The sequence below is a fragment of the Pan troglodytes genome, chromosome 11 (assembly GCF_028858775.2).
Source record: "Pan troglodytes isolate AG18354 chromosome 11, NHGRI_mPanTro3-v2.0_pri, whole genome shotgun sequence".
Lineage (NCBI taxonomy): Eukaryota > Metazoa > Chordata > Mammalia > Primates > Hominidae > Pan > Pan troglodytes.
Genome location: NC_072409.2, coordinates 87987738 through 88004520, shown reverse-complemented (window position 1 = coordinate 88004520; position 16783 = coordinate 87987738). Strand labels below are relative to the sequence as shown.

The 16783-nt window shown below is 33.3% G+C and overlaps 1 protein-coding gene across 2 annotated transcripts in view; it reads right to left on the bottom strand.

Moving 5' to 3' along the window:
• The window catches only part of LINGO2 (leucine rich repeat and Ig domain containing 2), a 322133-nt gene that overhangs the window by 2700 nt on the left and 302650 nt on the right, over positions 1–16783 (bottom strand). The window lies entirely within an intron of this gene.

The window sequence follows — 16783 nt, the reverse complement described above, 5'->3', positions numbered from 1 at the left end:
GTAATGGAAAGGATACTGGATTTGGAATCAATCAGATTTGGGCATAAACCTGATGGACGACCCTCTTAGTAACATGTTCTTGGTCAAGTTATTTAATCTGTCTGCATTTTAGTTTTCCTGGCTGTGAAATGGGGATAATAGTGATAATAGTAATAGCTTCCCAGAGTTGTCATGACAATTTCAATGTTTGACAAGTATAAAGGTAATGTGTGACACAGACTGTGAGACAACACAGTATAAATTTCACACTCAAAGGCTCAGTTTTAATTTAAATGAAAGAAACAGGTCAACAGCTAAGAAGAAAGCAGTTGAGTTTGAATCAGTGTCGGCATCACTAATGTTTAGGATATCATCCTCTATTCAAAACAAAGCTAACAGAAGTTTCATTCTATATCAGGCCTTTAGGTGCAACATACAAAACAAAGTTATATTCAGTGCAAGGTGTTGGAATGTTTTTCTTCATGTACACATTTTCTACTTTTAACCTTTGAATTTTAATGTACGCATCTTTCATCATTTAGCAAACTTTAATTTATGAAGGGATTTTCTTATTTGAGGCAGACAAAAGATCCTCAAAGTATCCCTGTATTGTTTTTGTTTCTCATAGGAATGAGGCAGAATCAAGGTACAAGATGGCTATAATAAAAATGCTCTTTTAAATGATTTTGAGATAAATATTGAGGAACGGGAAGATAAATAATTTTCAGAAAAAGTATCATTTAATGATAAATGAACTATCCCTCTTTCACATTCAGACAAACTCAGTGGACCCATTAAAGTGAAATTAAATAGGTAGCAAATGAGAAGGGAAATGAGTATGTTTTAAATGTGGATAGTTTAGCAGATACTGAATCCAACTGAATAAATAAAAGGTGTATTACTGAGCTCTGCTTTTCAACTTGGGGTTCTCAGGGGTACACTTTATCCACGAACACCATATTTTAATTAAGGTTCAGTAGTTTGAAACAATACTTTTAGATAAAGAAGTATTTCATAAACTTCAACATTCATTCCTGAGCTGCAAAGGAAAAATGAGTAAAAAAATAATTATCCGATTACAGTATTTACATATATATCTATGTCTACAACCACAGTATGTCTATATGTAAACAAATTTATGAATAAAAAATAACAAGTAGGATCAAACTTAATGGTGAATCACTAAATCACTAGAAAATTTTCCTCCAAATGTAGAAACAAGGCAAAAACCCAGAAAGTGCTAGCAAATCAATTAGATAGGAAGAGGTATAATTTTTGGAAAATATGTGGCAAAACTATCATTATTCACAGATCAAATTAATGTCTATCATGAAAACCAATGGAAATCAACTAAAATGATTAGAACAGTAGAATAAGTGACTTAGAATACTACAAAATAAATGTAATTAAAAAAAATTTTCTTGTCTACACAAACCACTTAGAAAATACTATTGTAAAAATTATCTCAGTCATGGCATCTCAAAAACATCAAATCCTTAGTATAAACTTAACAAGAAATACATAGAACTAATATGACAACTATTAAACCCTATCAAGAATCAAAATAACTAAAAGAGAGATGTACTATGTAGAGAGATTAAACATTATAAAAATATTGATTTCTTTTTCCATAGAACACACATTACAAAGAATAATGTTTTAAGCTTGAAAAATTAATTCTAAAGTTCATTTGGAAGAAAACATATATGAAAATAATCAGAAACAGTAAAAAAAAATTATGAAAACACCTGCCATACAATGCATTCACACATAAGATACAAAACTATAATAATAAATCAGCATGCTATTTACACAAAAATAAAGTCAAGAAAACAAAAAGGAATTATATCTAAATATATTTGAAAAGTCAGTTTATGTTAAAGGCAGCATTTTAAATCAGTGAGAAAAATACAAATGATTGGCTTGATATTTTGTGGGAAAATTTGCATACTAACTTACTTCTTCCAATAAAGTAAATTCCAGATGAATTAAGGATTCAAATGTAAGAAGAAAACATGTACTAGAAGAAAATTCAATAATTTTATAATATTAGAGTTAAGTAGCATTTTCTGTGAATAAAGTTAGAAACCAGGAAGGAAGAGAATGATTGACTCTGTTGTACACATTTTAAAAACTTGGTATAACAAACAAATAACACACACATGTGATTGCTAAACTGGAGAATATACTTAAAAAATATGTAATAGATGAAAAGGTGAATGCCAATGGAAAATTAGGAAATGAGTATAATAAAATTAAAAATAGCCAATAAGTATATGAAAGGGTGATTAGCTATTAGTAAGCCAAAGAAATGCAAATTTAAAAATAGGGGGTATGTAGTTTTTGCCTGTCATATTGATAAAGTTTGATAATCATTTTTAGCCAGAATTAACAAGGGTAGAAGAAAATGAACATCCACATACTGATATAAGGAATAAAAACTGGACATTAATTGATATGCTAGATTTAAATATATCTAAGTTCAATATGTTAATTCTTTTGACTCTTTTTTTCCTATTTCTAGAAATGTATCATTAGAAAATAAGTGAACTAATATACATATGTTTGTTACAGGTTTGTCTATAATAGAGCAAAATGGAAATATGTAACAATAGGAATTTAGTTATATAAGTTATAAAGCAGCCATACAGTAAAATACCATCTAGCCAATACACTGTAACCCTTGACTGCTAATATGGTTTGGCTGTGTCCCCACCCAAATCTCATCTGGAATTATAATTCCCATAATCCCCACATGTCGTGGGAGGTAACTGAATAGTGGGGGTGGTTATCCCCATGCTGCTGTTCTTGTGATAATGAGAGTTCTCACAAGATCTGGTGGTTTTATAAGGGGCTTTTCCCTCTTTGTTCATTCTTTTCCTTCCTGCTGCCATATGAGGAAGGATGTGTTTGCTTCCCCCTTCAGTCATAAGTTTCCTGAGGCCTCCCCAGCCATGCTGATCTGTGAGTCAATTAAACCTCTTTTCTTTATAAATCACCCAGTCTTGGGTATTTCTTCACAGCAGCATGAGAACAAACTAATACAACTGTATGCTTAACATGGAAAATGAAATGATATATGCTGTACTCACATTTGTATGAACATATTTTATAAATATGAATATACATACATGTATGAAAGGAGAAAACTGGAAGGATATAATAAAGATGTTGACAATACTAACTTTTTGAGGTGGTGGGATTAATGGTGATTTTCACTTTCTTTTTATAACATTATGAATTCTGAATTTTTTCAAAAATATACCTGTATTACTTTTATAATTAGAAAAATAATTTCTGAAGTATTTTTCATTGATACATAATATTTGTACGTATTTATGTAACAATGTGATATTTTGTTACATGCATAGAATGTAATGATCAAGTTAGAGTATATAGAGTATCCATCACCTTGAGTATATATCACTTCTATGTGTTGGGAACATTTCAAGTCTTCCAGCTGTTTTGAAATACACAATATATTATTAACTACAGTCACTCTACTGTGGAACATTAGAACTGATTCCTTCTGTCTAATTGTACATTGGTATCCACTAACAAACCTCTCTTCATCTCCTCCCTTGATCTTGGCCACAGTTCCCAGTGTCTGGTATCTATCATTCTACTTTCAACCTCCATGCTATCAATGCTTTTAGCTCCTACATTTGAGTGAGAACATGTGATACTGTCTTTCTGTGCTCGGCTTAATTCACTTAATATAATGGCCTTCAGTTCTATCCATGTTGCTGCAAACAACACTTTATACTTTCTTTTTGGTAGAATAGTATTTCATTGTATACATGTACCACATTTTCTTTATTCATTCATTTGTTGATGGACACTTAGATTGATTCTGTATCTTTGCTGCTGTGAATAGTGCTGCAATAAACATGGGCGTACAGATATACCTTTGATATACTGTGTATTACTCCATTTTCATGCTGATGATAAAGACATACCCAAGACTGGGAAGAAAAAGAGGTTTAATGGACTTACAGTCCCAGCAGTGGGATTGCTGGATCATACGAGAGTTCTATTTTTAGTTTTTCTGAGAAATTTTCATACTGTTTACCATAGTGGCTGTAGTAGTTTACATTTCCACCAACAATGTTTAAGAGTTCCTTTTTCTGCACATCCTTACCAGCATAAATTATTTTTTGTCATTTTAATAATAGCCATTCTAACTGGGGTAAGATGATCTCTCAATGTGGTTTTGATTTGCATTTCCCTGATGATTACTGACGTTGAGCATGCATTTTGTTTTCATATTCCTGTTGACTACCTGTATGTCTTTTGAGAAATGTCTACTGATGTCCTTGACATTATTTTGACATTCAAAAAGTCATGGATAAGTTTTATAATAAAAGATAAAATCGCACGGCTTTTAAAAAAAGGCTCAACTAAGTCATTTATTTAGATGTCTAATGCACAGAATAATTCATAGAAAATTATAATTTATTTAGTTACCTTGACTTTATTTTTCCCTCATCAATTTCTCCACCTCAAAGAAGGTGGACTTTTAGGTAGTGAAGATTGTGATCATATTTGCCACCTAAATTAAGAAGAAAACTTAAAACGTGTCAATCGTTTGATTTTAAGCATACAGCTCAATGAATTTAGAAAGATGTTTACACCTTTGTAAGCACCATCACAATCTGATACAGAACATTACCATCATCCTCTTTACCTCTTTTCCGTCTATCCCAACCTCTGTTACCAGGTTAAAGTAAGCACTGATCTGCATTGTCACTATAGATTAGTATTCATTTTATATAATTTTATATCAATGAAATCATATAATATATACTCTTATGTCCAGCATCTTTCACTCAGCATAATGTTTTTGAGATTCATGTTGTTGCATGTAACAGTAGTTTGTTCTTTTTTTATGTCTGGTAGTACTCTGTTTTGTCACAACTTGCTTATCAATTCAACTATTTTTGGAAGCTTGCGCTGTGTCCAAGAGCTGCTATGAATATTAATATAGACATCTTTGTGCATACTTATGTTTTTTCTTAAATATATACCTAGAAATATATACCTATGCATAGGGTAGGAATATGTATAGTATTTATAAGAAACAGGCACATCATTTCCCAAAGAGATTACGCCATTCAGCATTTCCACTAGCAATGCAAGGGAGTTTCATGTGTTCCATAACCCCTTCGACATGGATACTGACTTTTTTTTTTTTTTGAGACGGAGTTTCGCTCTTATTGCCCAGCCTGGAGTGCAACGGCGTGATCTTGGCTCACTGCAACCTCTGCCTCCTGCGTTCAAGCGATTCTCCTGCCTCAGCCTCCTGAGTAGCTGGGATCACAGGCGTGCGCCACCATGCCTGGCTAATTTTGTATTTTTAGTAGAGATGGGGTTTCTCCGTGTTGGTCAGGCTGGTCTCGAACTCCCGAGACCTCAGGTGATCTGCCCGCCTCGGCTCCCAAAATGTTGGGATTACAGGCGTAAGTCACTGCGCCCAGCCGACTGTCTTTTATATGTTATCCATTTATATGTTATCCATTTATATGTTATCCATGCATTTTCCTCATAACTAGTGATGCTGAGCGTCTGTTTGTCTGCTTATTGCCCATTTAGGTAGATTCTTTGGTATATTTTATGTTTAATTCTTGAAATCAGATGGTGTTATTCATCCAATTTTTGTCTTCTTTTCCAAAAATCCTTTGGCTTTTCTAGATCATTTGAATTTCCATATAAATTTTAGCATCAACTTGACTATTTCTAAAGAAATTTTCTGTGATGTTGACAAAAATTGTGTTGATTCAATTAATAAATCTATGGAGAATTGATATTATAACAGTATTGAACAACTTTCCAATTCACAAATGTTGTACGAGCTTTGTATCTCTTGGTATTCTTTAATTTCCTTCAACAAATATTTTGTCATCTAGAAATAAAGACAGTTTCATTCTTTCCTTTCTAATTTGTATACCTTCATTTTTTGTCTTTCGCATTTGTTAGTACCTCTTGTACAATGTCAAATAGAAGTGCTGAGAGCTATCTTCCTTCCTTTCCTAATCTTAGAGGACAATTATTTGGTTTTTCACCATTAAGTTTGATGTTAGCTGTGGGTTTTTCATAGATGACCTTCATTAAGATTGGGAAGTGTTTTTTCTTAGTTAACTAAGATTTTTTAAAATTACAAGTGAGTACGGAATGAAAGAATGCTTTTCTGTATCTATGGAGATGATCTTATTGTTTTTCCTCCATTATTCTTTTAATATGGCAAGTAATACTGATTAATTTTTGAAGATTAAACCAACCTCACACTTCTGGGATAAACCTTACTTTGTCATTTATTGAATATTGTTATTTGTAATATTTTTTGGAATTGTTCTGTTAATATTTGGTCAATAGTTTTTCTATTTCATGAGAATTTTTGTCTAATTTTTAGTTTCTTTGTGATGTATCTATATACTTTTAGTATCAGAGTACAGTAGTCCCTCCGTATTCATGATTTTGCTTTCTGTGGTTTATTACTAATGGTCAACTGTGGTCCAAAATCAGGTGAGTACAATAGTTATTTTAAGGGAGAGTGAGAGACTACATTCATATAATTTTATTATAGTATATTTTTATAATTGTCCTATTAGCAATTTTTAAAATCTTGTATTGTGGATAATTTACAAATTAAACTTTATCATAGGTGTGTATACATAGGGAAAAACATAGTATTTGTAGGGTTTGGTAGTATCTGCAGTTCAGGCATCCACCAGGAAACTTGGAACGTATACCCTGTGGTTAAGGGGGGACTACTGCAATACAGTTCTCACAAAGCCAGTTAGAAAGTGTTCCTTGATTTTTTTTCTTTTTCCTAAGAAGTTTGTATAGAATTTTTATTATTTATTTTAAAAATGTTTGGCAGAACTTACCTGCGAATCCAAACAGACCCTAGAATTTCTGTGTTTGAATGTTGTAAAATACAAATTGATTTTCTTAGCAGATATTGGAATATTTATATGTCCTATTTCCTTTTGTGTCAATTTTGGTAATTTGTTTCAAGAAATTTTGTTATTTCATCTAAGCTATCAAATTTATTGCCTGAAGTTGTCATAAACTTCCCTTATTCTTCTTCTAGTGTGAAAATCTAGAGGTTATCTGTTTTATTCCTGATATCAGTGAGTTGTGCCTTTCTTTCCTCTTGATAAATCTAGAATTTTTTCAGTTTTATTAAAATTTTCAAAGGACCAACTTTTGCTTGTATTGATTTTCTCTATTGTGTGTCATTTTTATTTCATTAATTTCTGTTCTTATCCTTATTATTTCTATTTATTTTGTCTTCAGTCCAGTCTTTTAATTCATTTTAGCTTCCTAAGATTAGATCATTAATTTTGGACCTTTCTTCACTGACCTAAGGTATAAAAACTATAAATATCCCTTTCTACATGGTTTAGCTACATATCACAAATTGATTTTTTATAAAGTATCATTTGGTCAAAAACGTTTTCTAATTTACTTTGTGCTTCCTTCTTTGTCCCATCTAAATAATCTTCTAAATCCCCAACAAAATTCCCTTCTTTAGGATTTAGTTGGTTTATTCTTAAATGTTTAGGTCTTCTTCTATATATATCATTTCTAATTTAATTCTGTGAGGTCAGAGAATACACTATGAAAAATTTCCATCTTTTGAAATCTACTATGATTGTTTTATTGGACCAGCATATGATCAATCTTGCTGCCAGGCCATGTGCACTTGAAATGGATGTGAATTTGTACTTTTTGGGTGAAGCAGTCTTTAAAAGTCATTAAGGCTAATGTGGTTGAATGTGTTGTTCAGCTCTTCTAAATCCTTATGAATTTTTTCTAAGTTATCAATTCCTGAGAAATGGGTATTAAAATCTTTAACTATGAATGTGAACTTGTCTGCATATTCCTAAGTTCTATAGGTTTGGGTTTCATGTATGTTAAAGCTCTGATATTAAGCACATGCTCAATTTCTGATGTATAAATCATTTATCATTAGGAAGAATCCATATTTGTATCTAGTAATGTTCCTTGTTTTTAAGTCATCTTTGTTGGGGTAATATATTGGGGGTTATTTCGTTTTGGTTCATTCCTTAATTTTCAGAAAATAAGATATTCAAATATATGAATAAAAGGAGAATATTCAAGAGAACAACAGGAACAACCAGCTTCCTTCCATTTTGAAATTAAGATTTTTTAAAAAACAAGCTGTTAAAATATGGTTGTTCTGCTAGTCTAATATGTTGAGAAACAGAGTCCTGGTTAATCAATCTAGAGCTGAAACTATTTTCAAATAATTATGCTTCAGTATTCACAGTCCACTAGAATCACACTTGAAGCCAAATATTTCCTGGCAACAGAGGTGAAGTGATAATATTCGATAAAACATGACCTGAGAAGCATCTGAACAGACGATATTTGCTTTGCCATTGAGGATTCCCTATCTTGCAGCTATAATTTCCCCACAGCAAGTACCCTTTGCCTGGTTCTCAGTATAGCTTTCTGCTGTTTTCCTTAAGCTGTGATTCAGCCATCTGTAATACACAAAATGTGGTGTGACATTTTAAATGATTAAAACAGCCACTCTAGCTTTCTTAAACAATGTTTTTGTGGTGCATCTTTTTTTTTTTTTTAACTTGTACATACATGTGGTTTTGCATTTAGAAAGCTTCTCTTTTTGACAGCATGTAGTTATTTCTTGCTTTTGAATCTAGTCTCATAATCTCTGCCTTTTGTTATACTGCTTAGTCCATTTAAATTTAATATAGTTATTGATATGGTTGCATTTAGGGATGTCATTTTGCTATTTGGTGTCTATTTGTCCCTTGCATTTTTTGTTCCTGTCTTTTTCATTTCTTGCCTTATTCTGATTTTTGTTTTGTTTTGTATTTCAATTCCTCCTGTGACTTTTAATCTATGTTTTATTACTTACTTTTATTTATTCCTCTAGGGATTAAAGTATATAGATGGTCTCCAATTTATAATGGTCAATTTATAATTTTTCAACTTTACAATGGTGTGAAAGCAATATGCATTCAGCAGAAACTGTATTCTGAGTGCCCATACAACCATTCTGTTTTCCCATTTCAGTACAGTATTCAATAAGTTACACGAGATATTCAATACTTTATTACAAAATAGGCTTTCTGTTAGATGATATTGTCCACCTTTAGGGTAATGTAAGTGTTGTGAGCACATATAAGTTAGGCTAGACTAAGCTATGGTGTATTTTCAATGTAATGGTATCTTCAACTTGTAATAGGTTCATTGGGATGTGACCCCATCATAAGTCATGGTGTGTCTGTATATCTTCATCGCAGTCAACTTTAATATCGAATTGCTTCAAGTAAAATATAGGAGCTCTGCAACAGCATATTTCCATTTATACTCCTCCCCTCATCCTTGGTGGAGAGAGGTACAGGCATAGCGAATAGTGTTTGCAAAGGCATGGAGACAGTAAGAAACACTCTGCAATTGGGGACACAGTAGTTCAGAATGGTTGGAACAAAAACTGAGGAGAGAAAAGAGACTGAAGAGGTAATTAGAGGAATGATTTACAAGGGGCTTATAAACTGTGATAAGCTGTTTACACTTTACCCTGAGCGCAATGGCAAGCCATTAAAGTGTTTTATGCAAAAGAGTGATATGATCAGATTTACATTTTGGAAAGATTAATCTGATTCCAACACGAAAAATAGACTTGCAGAAGAGAAAGACTTGAAGCTGATAACTCAGGAGACTGTTAATTCAAGTCAGAAAAAAATAGTGGTTACTCTCAGGGTCATGGGTGTAGGCTTGGGTAAATGGGCAAATTCAAGAGGTATTCTGAGGCACAACAGAAATGCTTCACAGCCAATCGGCTGTGGAGGGTGTATGAGAGGAGAAGCCAAGATTATTTACACTCTTTTGACAACTGGGTGAGACCTGGTGTCCTTCACTGAGATGGAGAATTTAAAGCAGCATGAGGAATTCCTGGTTTCCTCAAATGTGTCTATCACTAGACCAAAATGTGTGGGGTGCCTGGGCAGATTAATGACTTTTCCACTCCTTAAAAAGAATATTTTTTTGTAATAGCTTTTAGAATTTCTTTGGTAGGGCAGGGAAATAGATATTCGATTATAATCAGATGACTCTTTATGTCCAACATAAAAGTTTTATGATATACTTCATGCTTTCCAGTTCGTTTTTGAATTGATGGTAAAGTGCGAGTCGTTTTTTATAAATTCCACTGGAGAGTACTGTCTTATTTGGCATAATTTGCCCAATCTGCCTATCACCAATTAAATATAGAAGTAATTGGCATCTTATTTCTGATTTATTTCAATAGTGGTTAAGAGAAAGTTCATTTATTGTTTAGATTCCTTAATTTGGCTGTAAGTATGTCTGCCACGGAAGACAGTATCTAACTAAATCATGGCCAAAACTGAACTAGAAAGGAGCTCAACTAAGGTGGATCAATTTCAGCTCCAAAGTGAAGGACTGCCAAAAAGAAGGGTGGATAAGCACCCCGCAAGCCTGCTGTAGGCAAGGTCCCTTTACATCTGGAACTGCTCGCCCCCTTCTACGACTGTCCTTCAGCTAGGCAAAAGTGGATAATTTGGGGTCATATCTTATCAACTTTTTGAGTAGCTTAGAAACTGTGGAGGAATGTTGTGCTTTGTTATTCTCCTCACAAATATTTCTCAGTTTTAGCCCAGAAGGCAAACTGCTGGCTCCACTTAGCTTTCACTGTCAGGAGAAGTCTTACAATCAAAGCTTGCTCATAATGTCCGACTGTGACCAAGGTTTGACAAGATGAATTTTGTTTCATTAGGAATAAAGCAGGAAGCTAAAATCTACAGGGAGTTGACTAGGGCCTTTCCATTAATTCTGATCAAAGGGATTCTCAAGCACAATGATTAATACCTTTTAAAACCTAGCATGTAAAGTTGGATATTTTTATACTTACATTTTTCGTATGCTGGGTATTTATTCCCCACTTATTCTATTCATGTAAGAAACACAAATCAAAATATCAGGAAATAGACTTAAAGAAGCAACATGAAAGACTAAAAATAGCATAAATTTGTGCTCACTTATACCTGGCCCAAATTCTGATTTTGACATTTGTTAGCTGTGGGACTTTTTCATCTATGTCTATGATTCTCACTATTTCCTCTGTTAATTTTTGATAACACAGAATAACTGAGCATTAAAGGTGGTATACATGGTGCCTAGCACATAAATAATAGCTGTCATTGTGATTATTTTTTATAGGATAATGGTTTAGTTGGTTGAATCAGTATTTGTCAGGACAGAAAGCAAACCAAATAAAGGCATATATTTCCTCTGCAATAGGACTACACTTCAGAAAGATGTCCTCAAACAGATGATACAGTGATAAGGAGAGTGAAGAGATTGGTAAAATGGAGAAAGAGAAATGAATTTTAAGCAACCATTATTTTTAAAAAACACAAGTAAGAAAGGAAAGAGATCATGGTTGTTGTATGTTGTTTAAAAAGAAAGTTTAGGAGGAAACAGCTGCTTTGATGGATAAAGTAATGATAAATTGCTTAGCCTGGAAATTCTATGATTAATTTAGTTCTCTGACTGGCAAATGAACAAGGGCACAAAACAATAAATGGATAGCACAGAAATCTCTGTAAACCTTCTGACAATCTATAAGACTTTTTTTTTTTTTTTTTTGAAGTCAGTAAAGCTATTTCTCAAATGGAGAAGAATGGGTGAAGAGTGGGTTGAGGTAAGGGTAAAAAAAAAAAAGCAAAGGTTTTAATGAATAATGGGGTCCAAAATACATCTGAGGCTGTAATTTCCAGATATGTAAAAACTGTAACTTCAGAAATCCTGGACTCCATGAAATCAGATACTGAAGAGTTGTGAAAGTTGTATAAAACATTTTAAAACTAAAAGATATCAATATTAGTATGAGCAAGTCTGGAAAATCACCAGGGTTACCTAAGTTCTTTGAAGGACTCAAGCCAACTTGAGATGAAGCCCAAAGTCCCAGACCTGGCAGGAAACATTGGATTTCAACTCTTTTTACAGAAATAAAATATATATTTATACATGATTTCTAATTATCCTCCAAACCATTGCATTTTTACCTATTTCTCTCTACTTATTTATGGTAAGGAAGGAATGGAAACTTTCAATATTGAGGTTCAACTTGGAGAACATTCAAGGGGAAATGGAAACAGCCAAAATGAAAGCCAGACTTGGAGAGCATCAAATGTGTTATATATTATAAAATATTTTTTTCCAAAAGTTTACAGGTGTAATGATAAAATTATTCAGTGGCTCAAGCAAGTAGGTAGACAGTTACTCACTACTGTAAATACCTTTCAATTAGCTATATGCAGATTACCAATTCTGGGGGTAACTGAAGATAGTATTTTGGTCTATAGTTACTTGGCTAGGGACTGATATATGGTGGCAATTATTATATGGTTTGAAGCCTATAAAGACAATATGAGATTCTATCTGTATAAAAATTAGCTGAATTAGCTGTTAATATGATTTAATGCAATGAAATCGATATAAAATGGGCATACAACTACAAAATTGAGCAGACGATATAGTCAGACAGCATCTTTATTCTTTTCTTCTATTGTCTCTTTATAATTTATTCAGGGGAGGTAAGAAGATCAAGAAAATTGTTATTTAATTGGAACTGTGCTATAGATAACTTAGTGTCCTCTGGGACTGGGGAATTTTAAAGCTCAGTCCTTTTGTGTAGCAATTTCTGGTGGTTCTTCAGGATCCACAATCAAGAGCTATCCTGCATGTAGTTTCCTTTCATCTGGATGAGTCAATCTCCATTCTGGCTTGTTGAGTAGTTATTCCATAGTCTCTAGGAATATCTTATTTGCAGAGGTCTTGTAACCTCTTCCAGGTGGCCTTGTTATAAAGTATGTATATGTATGTTGCCTTCAACGGCATGGAAAAAACTCATTTGCCCAAAAAAACTCTGGAAATGCAGAGCAATCCCAATACAGCAGCAACTTTCTTTACTCTCCCACAAGAAACAAAAGAGGATATCTAGCCTAATATTTGTTTTCTAGATTTGCCAGGAAGGAGTTAGACAGAAGTCATGATGTGTCTTTAACTACAGGCAAAGACTATTAAGGATTCCATATAATCCTGTTGAAGCAATTTTCTCCTGATTTCAGAAGAAGGGGAAAGAAACTTTTCTTGCTTGATGAGTCATTTGCCTAATGTTACAGTCTCAGTAAGGGAACAAGTATTTCTATCCAGGATTTTTTGACTCTCAGTATTTTTTTTCAGTCCAGGTTTTTTTGAGCTCTTAACTTTTACCTTATACTTCTCTCATGCTTTATCACTGAAATACCTCTCATTGCAAATAAATAGCAACTCTAACTATTTTAAAAAGCAGATTTTTTCCAGTAACGCTTCCTTTTAAAAATAGAAGAAAAAAAAACCACACAATTTTCTCATTTTCTCTCTGGGTTATGCTTTATCTTTTTCCCTGATTCTCAATCATCTTTCCAATGGGCTGTATGTATTTGAAAACATGAATTCATCTTGTATTCCAGCGACTAGTGAACAATTAGCAAAGCTTGTCCTAAGTCATTAATTGATAGTTTCTGTTTAATCTTTCCCGAAACTGGAGAGCCCTCTGTTCTCGTGTTTATTTTGATCTCTTTGGAATGCAAATTATTTGCTCTTCTCCTACAGTTCTGAATCTCCTTTTGGCCTACATAGAAATACTTGGACATATATAGTATGCCTATTCTACTTAAAATTTTAAAAGATGAAAGTGATTTTTGTCTAGCTTTGAGGTCTCTTTGAAATTACTATTACTAATTAAAGGGTAGTTGGCTTAAGATGCCTGCTGGCCTCACAAATGTGACACAAAATGTCCCTAATCTGTAAGGCAGTATAAGATAATGGCTAAAAGCACATATGCGCAACCGTCAAACTGTGTTTAAATCTTAACCCTCTATTATTCTCAGTTTTCTTACCTTTAAAATGAGAACAATATTAACTATCCTACAGGGTTACTGTGTGAATGAAATGTGATCGTGTACATAAAGTCAGAGCTCCATACTTTTATTATTATTATCACTATTTAGGCAAAGGGAAATGTTGCTCATGGTATGACACAAAATCTCTCAACTGAAGGAAGTACTGAAAACCCTTTTTGATGTAAATAGCCACAGAGAGGATATGCAATCTGGAGGCAATGGATTAATCTATTAAGGTAGATGTTAAAGTCTGTTAAGTATTTTATATTACAGCTGAAAACAAAGGAGGTAATCATACTCAGGGCAAAAATTCCTGCTAAGAAGTTACTTAAGTTCCTCTAAAGATACAGTTAGGACAAGCTATGAAATACATGCCTCAATATACACCACGGAATACTATGCAGCCATAAAAAAGAATCAGTTAACCTCCTTTGCAGGGACATGGATGAAGTTGGAAACCATCATCCTCAGCAAACTAATACAGGAACAGAAAACCAAACACCGCTTGTTCTCACTCATAAGTGGGAATTGAATAGTGGGAACACATGGACACAGGGAGGGCAACATCACACACTGGGGCCTGTCGGGGGTTGTGAGGAAGGGGGAAGGAGAGCATTAGGACAAATACCTAATGCATGTGGGGCTTAAAACCTAGATGACGGGTTGATAGCTGCAGCAAATCACCATGGCACATATATACCTATGTAACAAACCTGCACGTTCAGCACATGTATCCCAGGAATTTACAGTAAAATTAAAAAAAGAAAAAAAATAAATACGCGCCTCAACTTTGGGTCAAAGAAAGGTTGGCTGCCTTCTGTGATAATTGTTCAGGTTTCAAAACCCACCCAGGCCCATCTAGATAGAATGTGTGCCTACGGAGAACAACTACCCCTCCCCTTCATAAGGTTATTAAAGTTTACTTGGGAAATATCAACTGGAGAAGAATTCTGTTAAGTAGCTTTCCCTTGCAGATTCTTCAATTTTATCTATTGTTCCATGAAAAACTGGACTCTTTGAAGTGTGGATATTCTTGAACAAAAGATCATCTCTGTGGAGATTACCTGGTTTTAATTAGTTGGTGCTGAATGCACCTAGACATTTTAGCCTCTTACTCACTTAAAGCTGTTCAGACAAGATAGCTGTCTTAAATCCCTTCTGGAACACTCTGGAAATGAACAAATATAAATTTCTACCAGCTTCTGTAACAGATAAACCCTTAAATCTCAGTGGCTTAAAACAATAGAAGTTTATTAGTTCTGCTCCGTGAAGACATCAAGGGACTTGGGCTCTATTTTGTGGCTCCTCCTTCTTCTAGGTCTTTGAAGTCCTTTCCATTTGACATGAAAAAAGATGAAGAGGATCATAATTATAAGGTTTTCATAAACCAGACCCAACAATAAACTCATAATGTCTGTTCACATTTCACTAGTCAGAACTCAGTCATGTGGGCACACCCAACTAAATGCAAAGGAGGCAGGAACATGTAGTTTAGCTACGTGGCTACGAAGTAGAGAAAAGGCTGGTGGGTAGCTAGCCAGTATCTGCCAAAATAAATATAAATTGATATTAATATGAATCTAGTATGTATGCCTAGATTTATGCTTCTATTTTTTGTTTATTTATAAATTGTTTCAGAGAAGACACAGGCATCTGGAAAATGACCTATTGTCTATCTATTTATATCAACTATCTAAATGATCACTGAGGCCATTTTGTATTTAACTCTGTGTGCATATTTTTACACATTAGAGAAACACATCTTGCCATAGTAAGGTTTAACTCTGACCTTTGTTAATGTAATCCTTTTCCAGATACAGCTGCATCTAAAATTCCCATTTGCATGCCTACTCTTAATTCATACTAAATTGTTATTAGATTCCTAGGTGGTATAAATGCAACCTTTAAAAAATTATATATCAATCAAGCTAAGCAAGAACATGCAATTCTTTACATTCCAAAAACTGTAATAACATTTTTTGCCTGTAACTTTAGCAGATATTTGGGAACTTTTATCTACTGATGGTTGCCAACTTATTGCTTGAGTTCTGTCCAAAAAAGAGTAGAAAACTATCAAAGTAGGAAGTATATTTAATTGAACTCAATAAACACCTTCTGGCTACCTTTTATATGCAAAGTGGAGCTGGGGACAGAGATGAGCGAATGCAATACTATTCTAAAACAGCTTATAGTCTAGTAAGGAAAGTCTGTCCAGTAAACAAATTAATTATATTAATTTGACTTTCCCAAATTGGAATCACATAGTTTTAAGCAGCAAAGATGTACTTTATTACATTATTTAATATATTGAAATACTGAAAAAACAATGTCCAGCTATGGATAGATAATTGTATTATTCATGACTCATGGTTCCAAATGGACTATTATGCAGGAATTAAAATGATGGCTATAAGAGATATTTAATAATTTGGAAAAAGTTTATATGAAAAAGATATTAAGTGAAAAAATAAATTTATATCTACGTCCTGAACATAGTTAAGGAAAAATACCTTCATGCATAAAGCAAAAGAATGAAAGGAAACATGCCAAACTTTAAAGTGTTAGATTGTGCTATAGGTATTAGTTACTTTTATTCTAGGAGTTCTGCTTTCTCTTCATTTTTTATTTAAAAAATGTTTTCAATGCACATTGCATTGCACTGATTTTGAAGAAACAATAAAAACAAAAATACAATAAAAGTCCTTCAAAATTCAATCATAGGTAACGTCTGTTCTGAATGAATAATGTATATAGATAACTTGCTGTACTTTAGTCAATTAATTGGTCACATTATAAAGTTAGGGCACAGATAAGTCTCCTTTTCTTTACTACTTCTGTTT